General features: G+C 39.1%; 1 protein-coding gene and 1 long non-coding RNA gene across 2 annotated transcripts in view; one reads left to right on the top strand and one right to left on the bottom strand.

Moving 5' to 3' along the window:
* PDE5A (phosphodiesterase 5A) overlaps positions 1-13,235 on the bottom strand; it is a 134,210-nt gene extending 120,975 nt beyond the window's left edge. The window contains exon 1 of the mRNA XM_054064870.1: positions 12,717-13,235. The gene's annotated coding sequence lies outside the window, so the exon portion shown is untranslated. The remainder of the gene's footprint in view (positions 1-12,716) is intronic.
* LOC128851997 (uncharacterized) overlaps positions 1-24,229 on the top strand; it is a 178,299-nt gene that overhangs the window by 132,394 nt on the left and 21,676 nt on the right. The gene's annotated exons all lie outside the window — the stretch shown is intronic.

Below are 24,229 nucleotides of genomic sequence, written 5' to 3'. Positions count from 1 at the left end.
AAGTCCTGGACTGGAAACTATGTCGGCACAAGCTGTCTTTCTGGTAATTCTAGTAGTGTTTATGTACCCTAGTCTTTCTCAAAGCCCTTAAAGCCCCAATTCCAATATCTGCTTTACAATTACCTGAAAACTAATTTAATAAAAACTGATTCACAAGCTGAATTCATGTAGCTCATGTTCTTCTGAAGGCTCTGCGATTGCTAATGGGCAGAACCTTGCAGACGCTGCACTGATTCACTAAGCTCTACTCTAATATTTTTTTTTAAAATAGATAATTGCCCTAACCATGTTGTTTCTGCTTTGCTATTTCTAAACTCTGCAGGTTCAGGAAGCTGCCTCTTGCACATGGTTATGAATTGCTGATTGGGGTAAGGTATTAAACAGGCAGCTAAAATGTAATATTAAATGCATTTTCTTATTCTTTGCATTCTGTTTACATATTATTCACCAGAGACTCTGAATTTGATTCAGAATACTAAGCACAAAAGGGACAAGTTCTTTTCTCAGTAACAAGAGTAGATACAGTAAAATTAGTCTAAAGTTCTTCTGTTGAGGAACTTTGCCTGAAAGCAAATGAAGAAAACGTCAATAAAATATTAAGATTTGATCTATTGCTGATTGTGAGAAAGGCAAGGCAGGAATTTAGTAGAAAGAGGAATGAAAGGGTAAAAAGCCTATCCTTAAAAATTAGAATTTTCTAATTAGTGAGCAAGAACAGTGGGTTTTATTAGTGACTTATAAACAACATGGAAAACTGGAAGTGATGATTAACAGCAGCCCACGGCTTGAGCCCATGGTAGAAGGTTATAATTCATATGCCATCTGGATGTGGAAACTTTGTTGAAAGCAGCTCTTAAGATGAGCTCATTGCTTGGTGCTGGAAACCCTTCTGCAGTGCTGTGCCTCAAAGAGGAGTAACAATTCCCAGAGTAAGAAATGAATAATTCTGTGAGGGAAGGAGAAGGGTGACTTTATTTTTCTTCTTTGACTTATCCAAATTCAGAATTCAAGAGTTTTGGTTGGATCCAGAAGTCTGGATGCTCCATGGCAGTGAATGGACTGTATTTTGGCTAAGGAGAGATAGGAAAGGTGGATAGGAAATGAAGAACTAATAGAAGTTTTTTATGGTGGAAACACAAACCAACCAGGCTATTGCTATTTAGTGAGCAAGGAGAGACAAATGAAGTTTGGAAACTTAACAGCAGAAGTTTTTCTTTTTCCTGAGGGGGGAAAAAAGCCCTCATCTTTGTGGACTTACATGGTTTTTCAGCGGTTTGAATAGGATGGAGAACCTTGGAAGCCAAAGAGGATGGTGTTTCAGTAAACAAGGCGTGCCTCAATAAATATGTAGCTGTGCTGAACAGCGTAATGATTATTAACTTAAGGATATGTTATTGCATGGCTTGCCTTAAACTTGTGGCCTAAACCATAGGGAATACATGCTTTGAGATGGTGTCAGCTCTTGTTTCTTCCAGAGTGATCTGCTTAGACTGTGCTGGGTACCACAAAAAACACTTCTGCCACAGACTTCCCTATAAAACTTACTCTGAATCCCTGGCAGGGGATTTAAAATGGGAGAAAAATAGAAAAATAAAATATTAAAGGTGGCTTGGTTGAATCTAACAGCTGATCTGACACATGAGAAAAGACAGGGGAAACTTATTTTATTTAGGCTAGCAAAGGAGAAGACCAATTAAGTTATACATATTCCATGAAAAGGTAAATGCTAGTGAGAAGAGATTAGTTAAGCTAAGCGATAATATTGATGCCAACAAATTTATGGTGACTTAAAGCCATTTTAGGCTGCAAAGTAGAAGGCGCTCTGCATTTTTAAAGCAGGAGAAGCCTGGAGCAGGGTTTTTTCCATTTGACTCAAGGATGGCAAAAAAATGACCTAATTCTGTGGTGGAGTCTGAGCTCTGAGAGACTAGATGGCGTGGTGCCTGTCATAGCAGAGATCAGGTTTAATGACTCAAGAATTCACCCCTTGTCTATGTTTTCCCTTCCAGAAAAAGGGGACCAGAAAAGGCTTGCTCCAGTCTGTGCATTATAAGAAATAGTAATTAAATTCACAGTAATTACCACTGTATAATTGCCTAAATAGAGAGAAGTGTAGGAGTCTGCCTTTAAAGTCTGTGTGCTCTAGAACCCAGCACACTTCCTGGGAAGTGGGATTAGTAATAAATTGAACAGAGATCCTAAAATAGCATTCCAGAAACTTAGCCCCAGCCTGAAGTTAACTGATTTTTATTTAGCATCCAACACAGAAAATACATATACAAGTGGCAGCAATGATTAAGCTTTTGGGAGTGATTACAAGTAAATCGGGTAAGATAAGCTCAATTTGTTTTAAACAGAGCACACCACTTAATGAAATACTATGGCCCATGTTATGAGCCCACAGCAATCTGATGTAGATAGTAACTATTTTTAGTGTTTAAGCTCAGTAACTAAAAATCAGACTTTTTCTTTATCATAACTGTGTCCACTTTACTTTGAAGTGTTTGACCTGGAGTAACATTTACTGAGCTAAATGACACCAACTACAACTGGTACACATTACTGTAAGCCCAGAGAACCAGATTCGTTTCCATGTGCACAGAAGATACTCCCTGCTTGCATTTTCATTCAGAGATGCTTTTGAGAGAGTTAAGTCATTGGGTGCCTACTCTGCTGAGTTCTTTTTGCATAAGACGTGCTGTCAGCTGAAATTCATAGTGCTGGTCGTATTGCTGATTTAGCTGGTCATTCCAAGTCTGGGCTATGTCTCCTATCAGTTTCTTCCTATGTATTCTTTTCTTTAAAATACTGCTGACCTAACAATGTATTGAAATAATTCCGTGTACACACAGTATATTTTATAGTATTATCTCTTTGCTTGTTTTGCTAAAGACCTTCAGGAATAATTTTTAATTTTAAAAAAGTTGTAGTTACTAAAAATCTCCTTGCCACTGGAAACACTGGGACATTGCTAACAGGCCATTTTATTCTGTGATTAATGTACTACAGGATCATTCCCATAGTATGGGAAAGATGTAACACAAAGATTAATCACTTCAATTTAAGCCCAGTTCAAAATGAGACTCATTACTATTACACCTGATCCATACTGTTGCTGTTTATAGAATCGAACTATTAGAATCAGAGCTTTGGGAACCTGAGTTAGGCCATTCTTGAAAATTTAATCGTAGCATTTTTGGGGGAACGAGGATGTTAATAGACCTGTGAAGATCATAGAATGGTTTGGGCTGGAAGGAACATTTACAGGTCATCCAGTCCAACACCCCTGCAGTGAGCAGGGACATCTTCAACTGGATCAGGCTGCTCAGAGCCCCAGCCAACCTGGCCTCAGAGGTTGCCAGGGATGGAGCACCCATCACCTCTCTGGGCAACTGTGCCAATACCTTACCACCCCCAGTATAAAAAGATTCTTCCTACTATCTAGTCTAAACTTCTCTTTTAAGTTTAAAACCACGACCCCTTGTCCTTTTGCTACAGGCCCTGCTAAAACGTTTTTCCCCATTTTGTAAGATCCCTTCAAGTATTGAGAGTCCACAATAAGGTCTCCTCAGAGTTTTCTCCAGGCTGAACAAGCCCAACTCTGTCTCCCTTAATAGGAGAGGCATTACAGGGCTTTGGTCATTTTTGCTCCATTGTGAGAATGGCAACTTCACTCACACCTAAGACCAAACTAGAAAAATTCCTTACAAATTTAAAGCAATGAGGCAAATGGATTTCTTTGGAATTGGGAAGGCATAATACTGTTTGAGATACCATTTCTTCAAGAGGGTCATCTTGAAAATAGGTTTTCCTCTTAAATTTTATAAGGAAAATGTATTAAAAATACTATTCTATAGTGTTCTGTTCTGCTTTATTTTGTATTTTCTTCTTTATATGGTACACGATAAAGCACAGTCTGCTCAAAGAAATTCACTTGCAGAACTCATTGTCTGAAGTGGTAAGCTAAGAATTGCTGATAAATTCAAGAGAGCTATCTTGGAGAAGTGATATCTTGTGTCTTCTGAATGAAAAAGTGCATTTCTCTTGCCATACACTCTTACTATCTGCTGATCTTTGCATTTAAGAATGTTTCAGAATAGAACAGGACTGAATTAAGATAACTTGGATGAGTAAATTCTCTTGTGAGTCTTTAGGAAGTTATGATCTGCAAAAGAACTTCAGTTGTAAGGAATCTCTCCTGCTTGGAAGGCAAAAGGGAAAACTAGAGGCCCCTCTCACAGACCTAGCAGGTTTTTTTTTTTTCTCTGCTGATAGAGAGGTTTCTACAAGGAAAAAAAATTAATGGCAATTGTTTCTGTTCTGTAGAGTGCAAGAATTGTGTGAACAGACAGCGACTGATTGTTCTGTGCAATTGGACCAGTGGCTCTCTGAGTGTTTGTTCAGGGCTGCCAAGTTTTGAAACTTTTGATGTACAAGCTGAGTGCGAGTAAAGGTTTTATTACTTTGAACAAGACGTCTTAGCTCAAAATTCCCTTGCTTACATTTGCATGGATATTAATGACCTGTTAGTTAAATGTGAGTATAAAAATGTCAGACTAAAACAGATCAAATATTTCTTCATAGTTTGGGCTTTTAAGCATTTTATGGTCAATATCACTGGGCTTACCTCCTCTTCTCTGTGTTTACTGGTTATGTGGTCACCTTTTTAAATACAAGCTAAACCCACAGATTGTCTGGCTGCTTTTGTTGTAATTCATAGGAACAGAGTTGTCCCTGCTTTAATAGGTGAAGGCATAGCTCTAAATGGGATCTGTGCAGAACTTCTTTTTATTTTTCTTTGTCGTTAAAATGATATATCTGAAAAATATCAGTCTAGGAGGAACTTGAATTAATAGTCTTTAGGTCTGTCTTAATACTTAAAATGCTAATGTTGTCTCTTTAAAGTTCTAGATTATACCTGTACGCTTACCTGTCTGTCTCTTTTAGTAAAGATTTTAGAATTAGTGATATAATCAAATTTTTTAGTTGTCTTTTTCTTCTTTCAATGTGTTTTTGTAAGTGAAGACAAATGGGAAAGCGAAGTATGAAGCACTGTGCCTTTCAGTAAGGAGACTGATCCAAGTACAGTGAAAGAGAAAATGAGGTTTCAATGCCTTATATAAATTGATTTTATCACTTTCGGTGAGATCTAGTTTCTAATATTTAATCATGCTATTACTTAATAATTGGATAGCATTTCAGAAATAACTGCTGCTAGAATTACACAGTAAATTCAAAGACTATTTCCTTTGAAAAGGGATCCTTCAGCCACGCTGCTGCAGTGCTGTGGTACCAGTTGGATCTGGAAAAATGTCCTTACAGCTGTAGAAGAATTTCCAAAGAATCCGACTTCTGGAGGAAAAGTGGCACTGGACAACAGTAAAACTGTAAACAATGCCCAGATTTACTGAAATTCATGAAGCTAATCTTATCTAGCTGCCACCATAGCCAAAATATATTTAAAGAACAACTCTGGTAACCTTTATGCTCAGAAGTAGTTTTGCAGTTACCTAAAGCCTGTATAGCCTTTTGTCCTCCTCACATGTGAGAGAACTAAATGTGAGAACCAGTCTGATCGTTTGTTGATTGGCTTCAGAGGGGAATTAGCCAAGCCTTGCTGGCTCCTCAGCAGTACTGTTCAACAAGAAGAGAGTTACAAGCAGCATTGTATTTTGTTCTTGTTAGCTAAGGTTTCCAAATGCCATAAAATTCTTCAATGTTTCTGTTCCTTCTCATAATATTGTTGTATAATGCTATAATTGTGCAAGAGTTGTGTCAGCACCCTAGGAACCAACATCTGGAGACTATTAGAATTCTTTATAGAGTGTAGGATGGCACAGGAGCAACTGATGCATCTGAAAAGAGCAAAACCTTTCTGTTGTGCCCTGGTGTAGGGTAAGTGATTGTCAGGTTAAGGCTAGGAACCTCTTCGGATCCTTTGGGCAGGATTCTGTTATGTACAGTGTGATACAGCGCTGCACATATAGTACGACCAGGTACCTAAATGCTGCATGTGGAAAGGATGTGGAACATTACTCTCTGGTTTGGTGTTGTTACAGTTAGTGGCAGTCCAGTCTGTAAGAAGTGACAGCTATTTCTCTGTGGATGAATTTCACACCTGAAACTGGTCTGAAGCCATGTATTTGAATATAGTTGTATGTCTGGCATTTGATTTGTACACATGCACTGTGCCTCTGTGGCACAGAATCACAGGTAGGGTACCTTGTCATGTGTGGTGTGAACTGTAGAGTAGTGTTTTCCATGCTGATGATGTTCATCTGTTCAAACTTAAGGAGCTCACTTAGTGGGGAAACCTAATTTTTCATCTTTCCTTTCTTCTCTTGTACTGGTAGCTTAAATTCATTATTCAGTTCCAGTTCAGAACCAAGTATTTTAAATGCACAATTTGTGAGAAGATTTCAGCAAGGCTATTTGTAGCTGATTATTATATTCTGCACAGAAATTAATAAAGCTCATTTTAAAATTTAAGATTAACCATAGCTTTTCATTACTACTTTTTCTGGATTCTGTTTTATTAATATCATGACTGGCAACTCTCATTGAGCTCCCTTGATTATCGTGATTCTACAAAGAGGCTGAAAGTACATGTTCTAAGAATAGGAAGACAGACTTCATGCTGTTGGACCAACTGGTTTTAGACAGATGTTCTGTTGAGTTTGGTACCAGTAAAATGGTTCATAAGCTTCAGGAGAGGTTCCTGGAACTTTACTTAGACCAGCTCTATGAAAATACAACAGGTGAACTAAGAAAAGACAAACAGGAAGAGCAGATTCTGAGTCTCGGGTAGTTGTTATGAAGTCTGGAGTCTGTGCTGACTTAAGGAGAAAGACTATGTAAAGCAGTGGCATGAAATTTGAGGTGTTCAGTGTTCTGTACATGCGCCTATATAGCTGTACACTGCCGTATATACCCGAAAAGGTTTAATAGATGAAGTCTTGCAGAGCTGCATGTAGGTGGAATTTATTATGTTGAGATTGGCACTTTGGCTGGATAAAACCAATTCCAAGGCTCAAGCAGATTTAAGAACTAGGTTTTACATCTCTTGTGATGAGGGCTACACACAAACTGAGAACCCTTTATTAAAAATGCTTCTTATTTTCTGTCTGAAATAATCACAGATGTATAGATCATCTCTGCTTGCAGAGGGAAGACCAAATCACACCAGAACTTTAAATTCTTTACCTGAAGTACTTCATTCTCTTTTTCCTTGGAAGCCTGTTCTTGTTTATCCAAGCCTTAGGCACAGAAATAAATGTCACACTAGACTTATGCAGAAGTCTTGTCTTTTACTGCTTAAGGAAGTCTCCTTAACTGTGTAGAATGGAAGTAACTGGTGCCTTTGAACTCTACTGAATTGTTAGCATGTGTCCTCTGCCTTAAAGCACTCTTGGGCTGCGCTCATGCACTTATTTGCATTCTAACTCTGTCCCCTGGACTGAAAGACTTTGCTCTGGTTCTTCCTTCTTCACTTCAGTGAAGGATGAGGTTAACAGCAATTTGTTGGTGTTGGCATGCAACAATGCTGTTTGGGCTTTCTTTCACCTTTCCTTTCAAGGAGAAAATGCTGAGGCTTTTGGTTACAGGGCTGTAATCTAAATATGAGTGTAGTTTTAAGTTAAAATAAATCGATGGCTAAGAGGCAGCACCAGATTGTAAAGGAAAGAGGTAATGAAATACTAAAAATTCAATGGATTCAGTAGGATGCAAGCAAAGCTTGGGGAGATTGAAGTGACCCACTAGCAGAGTAGATGGACATGAAACTAAATGAGAACTGACTGGGCAGCAGTAAGCATGAGTGAAGCCTGAAAATGAGAAGTCAAATCCCAGATCACTCTAGACAGAGACAGACCACTGCTGACCCTTAGCAGCACTTCCTACTGAAGGAAAAAAGTATTTGTCAGAAACGTTAAAAATTGACACTCTTACAATGGTCACTAGTGATTAGATAAATATCAATTTTGGATTTGTTCCACTAGCCCTGAAAAGCAAGGAAACAAAGATGAATTGTATTTTCACTGAATTCCAACCAACTACATCTACCTCAGGCACTGAAATTCTGCATGCTGCTGTAGTCTTATTACTGGTGACAGCATATCAACTGGAAAGGATCAAGCTTGATTTTCAGAGTCCAGACTGGAATCTTGCTGGGCTGAAGTCAAGAAATACCTCTCAAGTTGTAATTTAAATGTATCTGACAACGCATAAGGCAGCCCTGAAGCACCAAACGTACTTATTTACCTTAGAGAACATGATTATGCTTAAGACACTGAGGTTGACATTGTCATCCAAATTAAGAGGCCAGGTTTGCTTAAGCAATGGGGATTTTGGTGTGCTGAGGGCCCAGGCATGCTCCATACTATAAAAAAAAGGCAGGAAATCTTCATAATCTGTTAGGAACAAATTTGTCTCACTTGAAATCTGGGGAATTTTTACCCTGTGTTTTCAGAGAGATGCCAGTGAAGCACCAGCCTGAGATGCTGGTGTGTGCTAACTTAAAGTGGAAACCTATGCAAATAATCCATTTCTAGCTAATGCTTAGGGAGGAGATGGGATCATTACAACATAAATGACTAATTCTGCATAGACAAGGAATGGAAAATAAAGATTTCATTCCTGTATCTTGCAAGCAATTAGCTCAGTTCCTGAGGAAGTAACACACATCTTAATGCTCATCACCCACTTTTGTCCTGAGGTACTGGGGGCTAGCAGATCTGCATGTCATAGATCTAATAATTAAGGTGAAATTAGGCTTTAACTGAATAAAGAAGAAGAGATAGCAAGATATGCAGGTTTCCAAGCCACAGGCTGACTTCACTAGAAAGAAAAATTAAATGTAACTGATCTGTGCTAGCTTTTCCCCCTAAGAGCTCTGGTGTTGCACCTTGTTTAGGAAGTGTTTACAGGCTGGAGAAATGGGCTAACAGGAACCTCAAGTAGTTCAACAAAAGGAAATGCAAAGTCCTGTTCCTGAGGAGGGACTGTCCCAGGCATCAGGACATGGTGCTGAATGTCAGAATTTAGAGATGTTTTCTCATTTTTGTGCCAAAGCTATTATATTGAGGTTGTACCTGAAACAAACAACTCTGAACAGGCAGGCAGTCTTTTTGGCTTTCCTGTAAGAAAGATAGTTCTGTTCTTCTAAGTCTGTGTTGCTGGTTTTAATAAAATCTGACTTTGCGCAACTTCTCTCTTTTAACTTGCATGGTTATAACCGGTTTGTGCTCTGTGTTTAAAATGAGAGGCAGAAGACAAAAGTAGAAGAGATACTAGCTTTTTCTTTTTTAGAAAATGCCTGTGGCTATGATTTACCACTCAAAGGATTCTGACCTAAAGGGATGAGAGTAGGCAGATGCTCAGAGAACAAGCGATAAGGATCTAGGAAGATTTTTAAGACCTGCAGCTCAGGTCAAACTAAGATCCTTTTCAAACAGATTTACAATTAGCTTCTTAGCTATGTTGTGATGAGATTTTTGAAGACTCGAGGAATTCTTGGTGGTTCAGAAAGAGAACTTGACCTTCTCCTAATACACTTGGTGTTCTGTCAGCTATGCAGATGGCAATGGAAAACATTTGTCAAAACAGATGGCTGTGCTAGCCCCCCGCCACTGAACACAAAGGTAACTTTAAGGTCCAGTTAATGGTGGGTGAGCCAAGAAACATTTGGAGATTTAGTTTAACGTTGAATATACCCCAAAGAATACACGATTACAATTCCAGGACTACTTGGCTATGGCCAAACTCTGCATACTGCAAGAACAGTCATTTCACAGTTTACACTTCCAGCCACAACGAAGAACTGCTGAGGTGCGTGAAAACTAAGATGTTGCAGATATTTGAAGACATGTTGGGCAGCTGGTTCAGCCCAGCAGAGCACTTTTTGCCTGGTGCTTCATGATAGTCTATTATAGCATTCAATTTCTTTGCATATACTAAAATATCTCAAAAACAACTGTATGGAATATACCAAGACTAAATGTTTAAATATCTGTTTTTTCTATTAAAACTGCTGGCATGTTAAACTAAGTTTCACAGAACAGCTAGGTGAAATGTGGAAACTATGATCTGTAGCTGCAGTGTGTAAAATTGCTGGTGGCTTGACTACTAAAAGCAAAATGAAGTTTCAGAGGCATCTTGCATACATCCAATGAAATAGATACTGGAGTAATTTGTGCTGATTAAGTTAACGAGAAGCTCTTGCTAGAGTTTAAACAAGTCACTGTTAAATAAGCAGATCTTACTTGCCTGAGTTTGAAACACGAATGTAGAAAAACCTCTTGCAGAGTGTTTGGAATAGTGACATCAGTGCTTTATATTGGCACTAATCAAGATCCTGGTTGTTTAATCATGTATCCTTCTGTAAGGGCGGGGTGTTTCTGCGGAACGTGTAAAATGGAAGGGTAGAGTGCTGCTCGCTGCAGTGCAGTAAGTGCAGTTGTATGGTGCACCCCATCTGTGTCTGCCTAGGTATCCTTTGTCTGTGTCTTAGGAATTGGGCATCCAAGTCCAGAAGTGTAGCCTTGTTCAAAACATAAATAACTTTAGTCTTAAACACAAGTGCTTGTCATCTGCTTTGAATGTTTCTTCTTTGTTGTATGTTGCTGCATTCCTTCCTGCACTCTGCAGGGAATGTACAGCTTTAACTTAATCAAGAGCAAGGGCTGAAAGATAGCTACCCTGCCTGAGAGTTGTTGGAATCCCGGTAGTTGCTGCCCTCATCTTAACATCAATGACTTACTAAGGATTAGTTAAGGTTGCCAGACCTACTCTACTTATTCCTTCTAGAATTTCTTGAGCCTATGGAATAGACTTTTAAACTGATGAGTGAAAGCCAACTTACTGTTAGCTGTACCTTAAGGTAAGCTGTAAACATGCAGTGTTATTACTTTTTGATTTATTTAGCATTGTAAAGAAGCATTTGTGTGCCCTATGCCCTTTGTAACCCGAGTGTGAGTATGAAATGATGGCAGGTATTTTATTTTTATACCTGTGGTTTCAGATGGGACCTAGAGACCATAATTAAAATCCAACAAATCTTATAAAGATGTGAAATTCTTCATTCTCAAACCTTATCTTTATGCAACAAATCTGACCAGCGTGTCACCGTTACTTCCTGCAAAGCAGAACTGGGAGCTATGTGGAAAAAAAATGCTGTTAAGTTTTCTTTTAGGAATTGGGCAGTGGAGATCAGTGCAGGAGCAAAATGCAGATGTTAAAACATCTCAATTGGCAGTAATATTCGACTTTTCAAATGCTATGTTCCAAATAACTCTGGCAGATGTACAATAAAGTACATAGAGGCGTGGGAGGTGATCATTAATACTAAGGATCTCGAGGATCTGCTTGAGAGACAACAGCTTGCTGTTGCAGCTTTCTTGGAGGAACACTGTCACTCAGAAGCAGCACACTTCTGTGCCTCTCTTCTTGATGGTACCTGTGATTAAGTCCATTGCTACCTAAGTATCTTTATAGACAAGAACTTATCTTGGAAAAAAAAGGCTGCAGAGATCCAAATTGAGTGGCAAAGTATTATCATTGCCAATTTGTTTACACTGATTATTTTTTTTTTAACTGGGACTTTCCCTGTGTAGTTTGAAACTAACAAAAGTCAGTCCTGGATTGAAGCATTTGCAAACAGTATGAGGAAATGAAGATGGATGTACAGAACTAGGAAATGACTCCTTTAACTATATCATCATATAAAATGGGAAAAAAACAAGTGAATTGCATTTTCAGAAGTCTGCCTAATGAGCAGGGTATTTCTTGCTTTTTGTGAATGCATTCAGTTCTGTACAAACAAAATAAATGTTATTTTCCCCTAATACCTCTATAACCCTAGGTTCTCCTACTTTAATCTTGCAGTGACAACAGTACAATGCCTTATTTTGTGATTTGCTGTGGCTATTAGTCCTTTGAGCTTAGATTTTTTTTTGTTAAAATTTAGCAACCTGCCTACTTTATCCACAGAGTCAAATCTGTCCTCCTTTGAGCCTTGCTTCTTAATTTTGGCTTATGAAATTCTGCAAGAGAGAACAAAACTGGTCTCCTGTTTATCACACAGGATCAACTCATCAGAGAATTCAAGGTCTGATAAAATATCTGTGAATTCAATGTATTCAGTAACATTACTTTTATTAGGCCATCTTGAAGTTAAAGTGCAAATCGCAATTCTCTTGTAACAGCATCAATATGCTACACTTAGCAAACATCTTTCTGCTGCAGAATGTTTTTGGTTTTGTTCTGATTTTTAAAAGGTACCATGCCATTTTAAGTAACTAAACAGTGTGATTTACTAACTGTTCTTGATAGATTGTGTTGGCATCGGGATGGCTACATTCTAGCGTTCTTCCCTTAAAACACAGTCAGTTCTAAGAAAACAGCATTATTCTTGTGAAAACAGCTTATATATATTTCTCCTGCATGTTTATCCTCAGCATCATCTTACTGGGAACATGTTTAATCTGCCAAAAGATCTCTGAACCCTGACTGCAAGCCATTCTGTGGTCCGGATTTCTCATGCAAACTCGTATGACTTCAGGTAGACAGAGAATTTCAGGCTCTCTAAAAAAGTTATCCACAACCAGCTTTACAGTTTGAGCTTTTTGCCTGCTGCATATTCATAGCACTGTTCACTTATTGTACTTGCCATCTAGTTAGGCTGTATAACTTTTATCTAGACAGTTTGCTTTTGCTCTTACCTCAGTGTTCACAACCTCATCTTGCTGAGAAGTCTTACCCAGGCTCCTTAGTGTGAAAACTTGGGGCTCTTTATTTGTTTAATTTCCATGGCTTGCAAGCAATCCAGCTTTTGTTCCGTCGGTGTTCGGTAGGCTGGTGCGTGCCTCTGCAACGCTTGGGTTTTCTTTAATCAAAATATAGGCTATAATATATTGTTTGTTTTGAATCTGATGTCATGGGAAAAAGTGTTTCTTGAGTCAGTATGGAAACTTGCCCAGATATATTCAGATTGTTTCTTCCTTGCCTGTAGTATCTGCTTGAAACTTTTCATTTGCCTTCTAATGGCTATTCCTGCTCATCCACAGGCTGTTTCCAGTCCAAATATAGTGCTACGTGATTGAAAAAAATCCAAGAAGCGGTTCTTTTTGGCATGTGTTTAACAATCCTGACCAAATCCCTTCTGAAATGCCTTGGTCCAGTTTGTCATAGAAGGTCATGGACTTGCTAAGACTGTCCCTCCGGACATTGCAGTGATTTCTGTGTCTGCACAGCTAGAAAAACTCTGCTGATATCTGGAATGTTTTTCAAACCCTTTTTTCCCCTCCCTCTGAAGTTGCTGCGAGGAAGCAGTGACCTAGGGTACCCTTGTGAAACTCCTAGTGACCCTCAATTTGGAATGTGCAGCCAGTTCAGGGCCGTGCCCTGCATCGGGGTGCGATGTTGAGGGGATTTTTGCACTGAAGGAGCCTTTCAGATTGTATTTCGGAACGACTAAAAGGACAAACAGTGATTTTTATTTGCTTGACTGCTTAACTGAAGAATATTAGTCAGGGCAAACTAATGTAACTTGGTGGATATTAATAGAGCTGAGTTATAACAACTGGAGAACAAGCTCTTAAATTTGAGGGGCATTATTATACAGGCTGAGCTTAAAACGCTCTAATGCTATCTTATAGTGTATAAATAGTGTTTAATACACAACTAATAGCTAATTAGCTTTTTTCTTTGTTAACTTTTCTATTATACTTTTTTCTCTCTTGATGTCATAGTTTTGCTATAAGAAAGCGGAGCTCTGTTCCAGATAAAGCTGTTGTGAGCTGTAGCTTCAGATGAGTAGCATCTGCTCAGGACAAAGAGGCTCAGCAGGCTTCAGGGCTTGCAGGTTCCTGTTGAAACATCCAGAAAATCAAAAAGTAACTGTTTCTGGGTTTTAAGTACCAACTAGTAATTTTCTGTTACTCTTAAATCTATTGTTAATCAGTTGGGTTTCCTGGGGACAAAAAAGATATCCTTCTAACTTGAGGGTTGCCTGTCTGGCAGATTTCAAACTCGTGGTACAAATCATTGTCTCTTCAGAAAATAGATGAAAAATATAAATGTTGGCACAACCATCTTCCATTAAGTTTGTTCCAAAAATGGCTGAACTATTTTCTATTGAACTTTGAAGAAAATCAAAGTCCAAGAAGAAGAAAACTGAGTCTGACTGGATGAACGTTTATATATTTGAAAAGTACAGTATGTAAAGAGACTGAACTGTCACTATTGCAAAGTGTTCACCTTATAAAAACTAGCATAGAGACTAAGGGAAGGGTCAGGTTATGTCCGTTCTGCCTTTCTGACAAAAGATACCTTGGGAGACAGACAAGATCCTTGAACAGAACTGGATGCTATACGACTCTAAGTGGGTTCCAGTGATGGAACTGAATATGGTGTGTGTAGCGTTTATTTATCAGCTACTTGGATACCATTGGAAGATAGGGAAAAATATTTGTAGATCATATAGGCATTTTTAAATATACAGGAAAGAAATTCTGGAAAGGGTAATCAATACCTTCAAAGCTGTTAATTTTGCTTAACTCTTTCCAGTGTGTAGCAAATTTGTCTGGCAGTTATTAAACTATTAAATTTCCTTCTGTTTTGCTGAGCAAACCCCTCCATGTGTTACAGGATAGTGGTCAAGTTTTGCAAGCACTGCAAAACATTTTCTGGCATTCTAGGTTGTGCTGCGTACTTTCTTAGTTTCACGTAGAATGATTTTGTTCATCTCAGAAGGGATGTTGGTAATTAATTTTTTAACACATTATGGACACATTTAACACATTAGGTCTATCTTGATGTCATTCAACTATAACTACTCCTGGTTTTGCATATTCTGCTGTCTAAAGCACTTTCGATTTAAATGCAATGGGCAACTTTGTTATAAAATACAGAGACCTTGTTGAAGTCTGGCTCTTAACACCCTTAAGTTGCAATGAAGATGTAGAGGCTGCCCCATCCCTGGAGGTGTTCAAGGCCAGGCTGGATGGGGCTTTGAGCAGCCTGATCCAGTGGGAGGTGTCCCTGCCTGTGGCAGAGGGTTAGAACTGGATGAGCTTTAAGGTCCCTTCCAACCCAAACCATGCTATGATTCTATGCTGGCGAAGTTAAATTCATCTACAAATGTGCTTTAAATGAACAAATGTTTGAATGCAATCTTCTTTTAATTCAGAAGACAGGATAGTGGGGTTTTTTTAGCTTATCTATTGCAGTTCCAGGCTGTCTATCAACACAGTTAGTTATCCATTTAGATGCTCCTACTTATATGATGGTGGCAACCAGGAGCCAGGCAGAGAGTATATGGACTACTGTGACAGCTTTGTCTGTTGCACTCAGTGTTTATTGCTGAGGGGGAAAAAAAACCACCTGGCCCTTAGGAACACCACTTGGCAATGACAAATGTGCATGTATTCTGGCATTCAAGCTGAGGGATCATGTCCTGAGGTGACTTCTTAGTTACAAGTCTGTATGACCAGTGTTTATTAAATAGTGGAGGCAATATCCAGGATATTTCTTGCTATTTATAATTCCCATTGTTGCAGCTCTCTGGGGATGATTAGATCAGATGACTTCAGTGGTGTGATAGCTATTGATATAAATATTTTTTCAGAAAATTTCCTTATGACTTCAGAACAAATTAGTCAGTAAGAAAAACACTTCTGAGTGAGTTTTAGTTCCTTGGCTATTTTCAGAAAACCACACTGGACACTTATCTGCATCCAGAAGAGCTAAAATTCTTTAATGCCCAAGCTTCAAGTGCTTAGGCTTTTCATTAAAAGAAATCAATTATCAGACACCTTGGTCCCACTTTCAGGAATATCAGCTCCTCAGTTAAAGTTGTAAAGAATACTGTGCTTTCTGAGAAGTTTGGAGAAAATGGAAGAAATGGTCACGTAGATGACAGCCCAACTGAACTGTATGTATTCATCAGTGCTCAGATACAGTGTAATTCAATGTATAGCCCAGGAAACTTAGCCAAGGGACAGATAGTGATCCATACTCTCCACTTACTCGAAGCATACATAAAGGTCTGCTGTTGGAAAAGGTCTTTCCTGCGAGATTTCCAGTGTTTCCTGGTTTCAGCCAAGAGAGGAATAGTGGAAGAAGTGACTCTTATTCTATTTTAGTACTTATGATGCTGAAGAAAGGAAGTGGAGGCATGGTGTGCATTTGAAAATAAAATAGCAAACTTCTAATTGCTCTTTCATGTGGTTTTATTTCATTCCATGTTTTGGCTACAACTTTAAATCGTATTTTTGTGGACTAATGCTGCAGATTTGCTTTACTCTTCTGTTGGAGGATCAAAGATTTCAGGCAGTCCAGAGGTCTAAATAACAAAAGGTTATTCTTTTCCTTTTTAAATCTGAGTACGTGCACCCAGATGCTCAAACTTTGTGTGTGCCTACACGTGTGCATATACAAATACAATTTAGACAACCTCCTTAGATGACCTGTGAAAACTGGAATTTTTACACCTGATTATTAATTGACTGAGAGACCTTGGGTGGCATAAAAATCTGCCCCTACAATTCAGTTTCATCAGAAGATAATTCCTTTACTTAGCAACAGAAAATGCTGGAAGTCTTTGGCATGTTCTCACACCTGTGTTTTTCAATTATATGATTTCTTGTGTGGAAAGCTGCCTCTAGCCCATAACTTGTGTGCAGAGAGCATCCTACAAAGATTTGCTTGATCTGTTGAAAAGATAAGAAGCAAAACATTCAAAGTGTTGTTTGAGGTAACTGCAGCTCTTTACCATAGCAGAAAGAGCCATCTAAAAAGCCTTCCAGTACTTAAAGGTGGCCAACAGGCAAGCTGGGGAGGGGCTCTTTATCAGGGAGGGCAGGGACAGGACAAGGGGAACTCTTTCTGCCTAGTGAAAGGAGATTTAGAGGAGATGTTAGGAAGAAATGTTTTCCTGTGAGGGTGGTGAGGCACTGGCTCAGGTTGCCTGGAGAAGTTGTGGATCCTCATATCTGGAGGTGTTCAAGGGAAGGTCAGATGAAGTTGGGCTGGACTGGATGAGGCTCTGAGCACCCTGATCCAGTGGGAGGTGTCCTTGCCTATGGCCAGGAGGCTGGAATTTGATGATCTTTAAGGACCTTTCTGACCCAAACCATTCTATGATTCTATACCTGGGGGAAACAGGGAGGTTTCAAGATGCTATACATACTAAATGTCAATCCTTGGGTGAACTGATAGGATACCTGTTACTTGTCAGCTGCTCCTCTTCTGTAGTATTTTAAAAAGGGTGATTTAATCATATTTGTTCCTGCATCTACTGCAGACTGAAAAGCTGCTTGAGTTCAAACCTATTTTTCTAACCCAAAGTTCCTCCCTGATGTTTTGTCAGGTCTCAGACAAATAGGCATGTGACTTAGAGAAAAAAAAAGTATTGATATTCACTTTGTTCTACTCATTCCACCAACTAAATGTATAAGAGCAGCGTTCCTTCCATTCTTCCAGGATTTGATTGTCTGCAAATTTCAGATGGACTGCAGTGTCCATATGAAGCACTGAGCTCTTTCCAAATATATTTGGTGCAATGAGCTCAAAATTCTCCCTGTCCTTCCCTCTGTATTGGGTATTATTGTGGGTGTCCCTACCAGAGGAGGCACTTCTTGGATAAATGTATAATTAACCATGTTTTTCCCTTTTGTCTTTATCACTGATTTCTGTCTTTATGAATTACTCTACCCAGAAATGTTTTGTCCACTTCTTATTTTCTTTCCTTCTTCACATCACTAACACCGATGATTATTATGCACTGGGTTTTCTTTAATGAGTTTCTACTTCGGTTGTCAGGAGATGCCTGATTTCTTAACCAGACCTTCTGCCAGGACTTGTTTAACAAACTCTCTCTTGCCTGTCAAACCAGTTCCTGGATGAGGGAATTAGTCACCCAAGACCACCAGGTACTGCTGTGAGGTAAACCTCTCCAGAAGAGAGCTGTAAAAGGGTAGGAGGAGAGACTTGGCCAGTGGATTATGTTCCCAGTCATGTGTCAGACTTATTTGACTGGGATTTCTCCACTGGAAGTGCATGAGATATTAATCAAAAGAGATACTAACTGAAGATACCAGGGAGAAATTTTGTTGCTTCCTCTGGTATTTGAGTATGAGTTTGAGCTGAGCCACTCCAAGACAGTTCTTTGCAGAAGATGGCACTGAGGGAGCTGCCACCTGGCAGTGGTGTGACCTGCCTGGGCTTTTTCTGGGCTGCTGCTGCTCCCTGGTGTGAGGGAGACGACATGGCAGGAATCCATCATTTATTAGTTACCTTAGGTACTCGGGTTTTTTTCAATTTTTGTAAAAATGGCAGAGAAAAAGAATATTTATTTGCTCTTCTCTGTATTCTTGTAACTGAGATCTTCTACATGAAATTCAGGCTTATTTTTAGTGTCTTGTCCTGGGAAACCATCTAGGTTCCTCAAAAAATAATCCTATTTGCCAAAGATCAAATCTGAAGTTAACCTTTCTCTGCTGTTCAACTTGATCTGGATTTACTGCTTGCAAAAATAAGTACTTATACATCTGCATTGACTCTTCATGGGGTAATTCCCTGTAGTAGACAGACAACTTATTTGTTCAAATTAAGGTAACTTGCAATGCTAAAAGCTAATCACATGCAGAATACAGTGGAAGAAAGAATGAAAAATCTAGCACTGTTCTCCAATTCCAGCTCCAACAAAAAAAAAAGATGTTCGCATCCTGATTTCTGACAAAAGATATTTCTAGATTCAATAGAATAAATTGATTATAGAGCTTAATCTTCAGAAGGAAGTATTTGTTCCCTGTTTTTGATCAGAGGTACCTTTCTAATTAAGAGAACAAAAATGAAATGGCAATAAATACTTGATGGTCAGTCTCTAGGAGGAGAAAAAGCTTTGAAAAGATGTTTGAATTGCTAATAGGCACCTTTGCTAATGCAGTCATAGAAGCGCCAGGCTGGAATTGCAGATGGCCACTGTTTGAAAGCTGATCAAGTTACCCTTTCATCCCACTGGCAGATGGTGAAGTAGCAAGAGGCAGGTGTCACTTTTCAGAGATCTGTCCTCCGTACTGCCTTGACCACAGATTTAAGAGAATGAAGGTCATCCTGTGGAAACATGGCAGGCACTTACACTTCAGTATCCGAGTGTGACTGTGCTGGCTCTGGCACTGGGAGAGAAATCGCAAGAGCTCTGTGATTAAGGTTCTATGTGCTGTTCTTGGAGGACCTGGGAAGATTGTCCCTCATCTGAGCTTACCACGCTTTCTTCAAAACCTGATCCCTGTACTGGAACACTCTTCGACTTAGAAAGAAAAGCTTTCCTGGAGGATAAAAATAATCTTTTGCTCTGTTGTCTGTATCTTAAACCTCTCTAGATCTTAGTCTCATCACCTGAAATGATGAAAGCAAAAACTAGATTTCACCGTAGTACTTGTAATGTTGTCTGTAATGCTGCCTTTCCTTGCTTCCAGTAGGCAATTTTATTGTAAATTTAGTAAGCAAATTAATTTATATCCAAGTCCCTCATTGTGTCTTTTCTATGAGCTGTGGTGATGTGGGGATTTGATTTTTCAGGCTTTTTCAAGGAGATCTTACTAAAGATATTACTAACACATAAACAGCTTTGATATTTATACTGGTGCCTGACACACTTCGGATAATGAGGTTTCTCTGCATCAGTTTGTTATAGATAGTTATGTAATTTAGTCTACAAAGAAAATGTGCAAGGGAACATTATGGTAGCAAAGCGAAAGCTCTTGGGCTTTTGTGATGGACTAAAATAGTGATATGGCCATAGTGGTGGCTTTAAGGAACGGTGTCACTCTGGAGGGGCCAATAGGGATGGATGAAGAGATGAGGGTAGGGGGGAAGTCCCATAACTAAAGTTTACATAGAGTGTAGGAAAACTGCATCACTAATGAGGACAAAGGCAAACTTTGGGCATTCCTGAATGTAGCTCTCCACACTGCTGTGATCAAATGTATGTGGATAGGGTAGGATTAGCAGCCAGTCATCCAGTTGCCTTTGAGTCATGTCCACAGATTCACCTGTGCTTGAGGAAATCAATTACTCTCACTCTTTATATTTCTTTGGAATAGCTAAAATAATGCACATTATAGACCTGAGTTTTCTTCTTCCTTCTCTTGCTTGATTACCAGGAGGTCCAAAGAGCAATAACATGTATACACTTTAATTTCATACAGAGAAAACAACTCTTAAAATGTTGGAACATTGTTTCAATAATAATTAACTAAAAATTGAAGGTAATAATAAACTGTTCTTCATTTTGTTCCCACTCCTATGTCTCCGGTCACACAGTTGCTATTTTTGTTATTCTGTGTCAAGAGACTGAATAGTATCTATCAATATCTTAAAATCTGGGGTGAAGGTGTGCTCTGCCAGTTGGTTTAGGTGCCACAGAAATCCTACAGGTTATAAAGGTGACCCAGAATAATTCAGCTGCCTTTTGAGGTCAATAATGATGATAGTTTGGGGATCTTGTTGGGCGCTTGAGCCCAGCTTGTTTAAGATGTCTCTGGTGGCTCTTGCTTTAGCTTGAATACAGGATAAAAGAGACCTGGATCTGGGCAGGGACACTGGTGCTGGTGGAAGCAGCTCCTAATTCAGCTCAGCCATTGCAAAGGCTATGGATGCTAAAAGCAGAGCCACCAGGCTCTGTGATCCAGTTGAAATCTTAGTGTTGCTACCAGAGGTGATATATACAACGTGACTTCACAAGACCTGTTGCTCTCTGAAAATGAGGTCCCAACCATTCTTCCTGTTTGTCCAAATGAGCCCCTTGAGGCTCTGTATTCTGACAGGGAATGAATCGTTTAAGATAATGAATGAGAAAATTTGGGTGGACTGTACTCGGATGTCAGAAGGAGGGCCTGCTGAAGGCCAAGGTGCTCCAGTTCAAAGTGCAAGTTTTCAGGCCATATCTCAGCAACTTCTTTTACCTTCCCAGCCACAGCAAACTGTCTCTCCACAGGAGAACTGTGTGCAGAAACTAGTTTGCTGTGGAGAAGGTGGGGGGCAAGACCTATCACTTGAGCTGCTACGCCTGGTTTTAAGGGTGTTTTTGGTGCGAGGGAGAGCTGATAAATACAAGACTCTTTCCTTTAGCGCTTGTCTCTTTGTTCGTGTTGTGGATCTGCAGCTGATATGTGATCGCTGGTTCCTTGTGCGTATGACCTTGCGTAACAAAGCATGAATTCAAATGCATTTTTCATAGCTTGCTCTCCTGTTCCTGCTGCAGTCTTCTCTTGCTGGAAGGGAGCTGGCATGGCATTGCATTGTTTGCAAAAGTAACGAGTTCCTCTTGAAAGGGTAAATCAGGAAGTCATAATAAACCACAACCCCCTGGCAGCTGATAAGCTCTAGAAGCAGCTGAAAATGAAATTAAATGAAAAACCCTATCAAACCTGCTGTCAAACTGCTTATGTTAAATGTGTTCTGTAAATGCTGCCTGTGCAAGCGTAGCAACAATTAACCTTTCCTTGTGTTACTCTAAGACAAACACCACTCTGAAACCAAGCAGTTTACGATGTGTAGTGCTCCCCTTGTATGTATTTGAAATAGTAATTTTAGGCCTTGGTACATACAGTAAACTACACTTGCTCTGTATTCCTTACTGTAGTTTAACACACTTTCAAGCTCAGTTGTGAATGAATTTTGTGCTTTCTTGGATGTTTTTTCCCTCCTTTCTTTTTAAAAGAATGTATTAGTTTATAATACCTATATATAATTCTTCCAGAATCTATAAAAGGTTTTCCACTAATTTAAGAGTTTGAGAATTAACTGACTTTGTTGCATTCGTTTATCTAGAATTCAAATGTGAACAAGTGCTTTAGAGTCTAACGAGGGAATGGATCATCTGCAGCTCTATAAAATGCTTTAGTGTCCCTTTTAATATCAAGCTTACGAATAGTGGTCTTGGAGCATCTTTTGATGATAATACAAATTCAAGCTATCTGCTGTCCTACTTTGATTCCCATGGTGGTATCTTTCAGGAGTTCTCTTCATAAAAAAAAGCTTTGATACATGACTACTGCCTTAAGGTACAGAAGAAGGGCATTTCTACCCTTGCATAAATGGGGAATGACAGCAGCAGACAGGATAAAACTTCAGGATGAGTTGTGGGAAGTCGCTGTCTGCATTCTGCTTTTTGGTTAATGAGTTGCTGGGAGTGGAATTTAAGGTAAAGTCATCTTCAAGTTATTTCTGAAAGTGAATAGCTGTGGTGCTTACATGAACTGTATAAAATGCTTTTGTTTAGGTGCTTTAATGAAAGTTGTTGGATACCAAGCTCTTAGAAAAATGTGGCCCTAAGTTACTGTAGTTCTGAAATAAGATTGAATTGATCTGGTGTATACAGACACTGTTTTTTTTTCTGGCAATAAAAATAACACTGTGCATCTGAGCAATCTGGACAGGTGTCATCTCATAAATATGAATTTTATGAGATAAATACAATATAGAGTTGGTAGTTTTTGTCACAGGATGGAGACCTGTGCAGAACCCTGTGGCATCTCTGGAGATTACAGAGCAGGCAAAGAGTGGTTCCTACAAATAGCATTCACTATCTTTATCTTAATGATCCAAATATGTAAATAAAATGGGAAATAAGTAGGGTTATGTTTGTCAATTTACCTCTGTGACCTTGTTTATACCCTGAAGTTTCAGATTCATGTGGTATCAGTTAAGGCTTTGGATCACAATTTGTCATTTTTGTAGCTGCCCGATTCTCACAAATTCGTTGACTATGAAATCTGACAATAAAAGTATGGTGGGAATTTATTAAAAATTCTTGATTTGTTTGTTGATCTTACATAATCTTAACTATTTTGGTACATGGCTACCTAGAAGTTATTGAGCAAAAAGTGAGGACAACCATAAAAAATTACTGCAGTGGCTAAACCATCCCTAAATGCCATGTGGAAACTTAAATGACAAAATTAAATTCCCAAATATAATCACAGGGTTTAATTATATTTGTTAGGAAACCACAGAAAACTGATATTCATTTTTATATATGCCTGCTTATAACCTTTAATGGATCAGTTGTCTTGGAAGAAAATAATATCTCAGCAGTACCTATGTAATTAAGATTTCAGCTCTCAGCGTCAGGCAGCTGAGTGTGCTGTCACGAGTCTAGACACATTTTTGTGATACCCAATATTGTTTCAAGGCAATAGGGAACTTCACATCCAGCTGGAGCAGTGCAAACGATAACACTATGGCACGATAATATTATTTTTCTAATGAACGGTTTGTATCTCTAACAAGGAAAGCTTTAGGAAATTTGTATTGGCTTGGTTTACAGAAAGCGTAGCTGTTCAGTGATTCACTTTGAAATAATAACTTTTCTATTTTACATTACCGCTTGGGCATAGGGACAAAATTGTTTAAAAATCTTTTTCCTTTCCTTTATTTTTCTCACTTTTGTCTTTAAAAAGCTCTGGAGAATTTTTGTGTACAAGGTGGTTTGGAATAGAAAGATATTAATTTTGAACAGGCATTTTGTTTGAGTAAGTTTTTGTTTCGGGAGTCATGTATTTCTTGATGTGAATGGCACAGCTTCAAAGGCTCAAGAGAAATAATTCATTCTTACTGTTTAAAGCAACCTACTGTCAGCAGAAAAGCTTTTTGAACTGGTTGGAGCCTAGATCTAAGAAGTCATTTCTGACATCTTAGGCTGGGTGTTTTCCTTTTTAACTTGCTTTACTGAACATCATTTGCTAGGGCCAAAATAAATGGCACCATCTTAGAATCATAGAATCATTAGATTGATCAACTCCAACTATACCTGTCTACTACTAAATCATGCCCCCAAGCGCCTCATCTACCCACCTTTTAAACTCCTCCGTGGATGGGGACTCAATCACCTCCCAGGGCAGCTTCTGTCAGTGCTTAATAAACCTTTCGGTGAAGAAATTTTTCCTATGTCCAATCTAAACTTCCCCTGGTGCAGCTTGAGGCCATTCCCCCTTGTCCTGTCCCCTGTCACTTGGAAGAAGAGGCCACCACCCTCCTCTCCACACCTTCCTTTCAGGGACCTGTAGAGAGCGATAAGGTCTCCCCTCAGCCTCCTCTTCTCCAGGCTGAACAACCCCAGGTCCCTCAGTGGCTCTTGCCCCGAGCGGGAGCATTGGCACTGGGTGATCCGCTGTTTGCACCAAAGTCCCAGGCTTTTTTTAATTGCGCTTGATTTTACTTGAATTAA

The sequence above is a fragment of the Cuculus canorus genome, chromosome 4 (assembly GCF_017976375.1).
Source record: "Cuculus canorus isolate bCucCan1 chromosome 4, bCucCan1.pri, whole genome shotgun sequence".
NCBI classification, from domain to species: Eukaryota; Metazoa; Chordata; class Aves; order Cuculiformes; family Cuculidae; genus Cuculus; species Cuculus canorus.
This window is presented reverse-complemented; position numbering and strand designations above follow the sequence as displayed.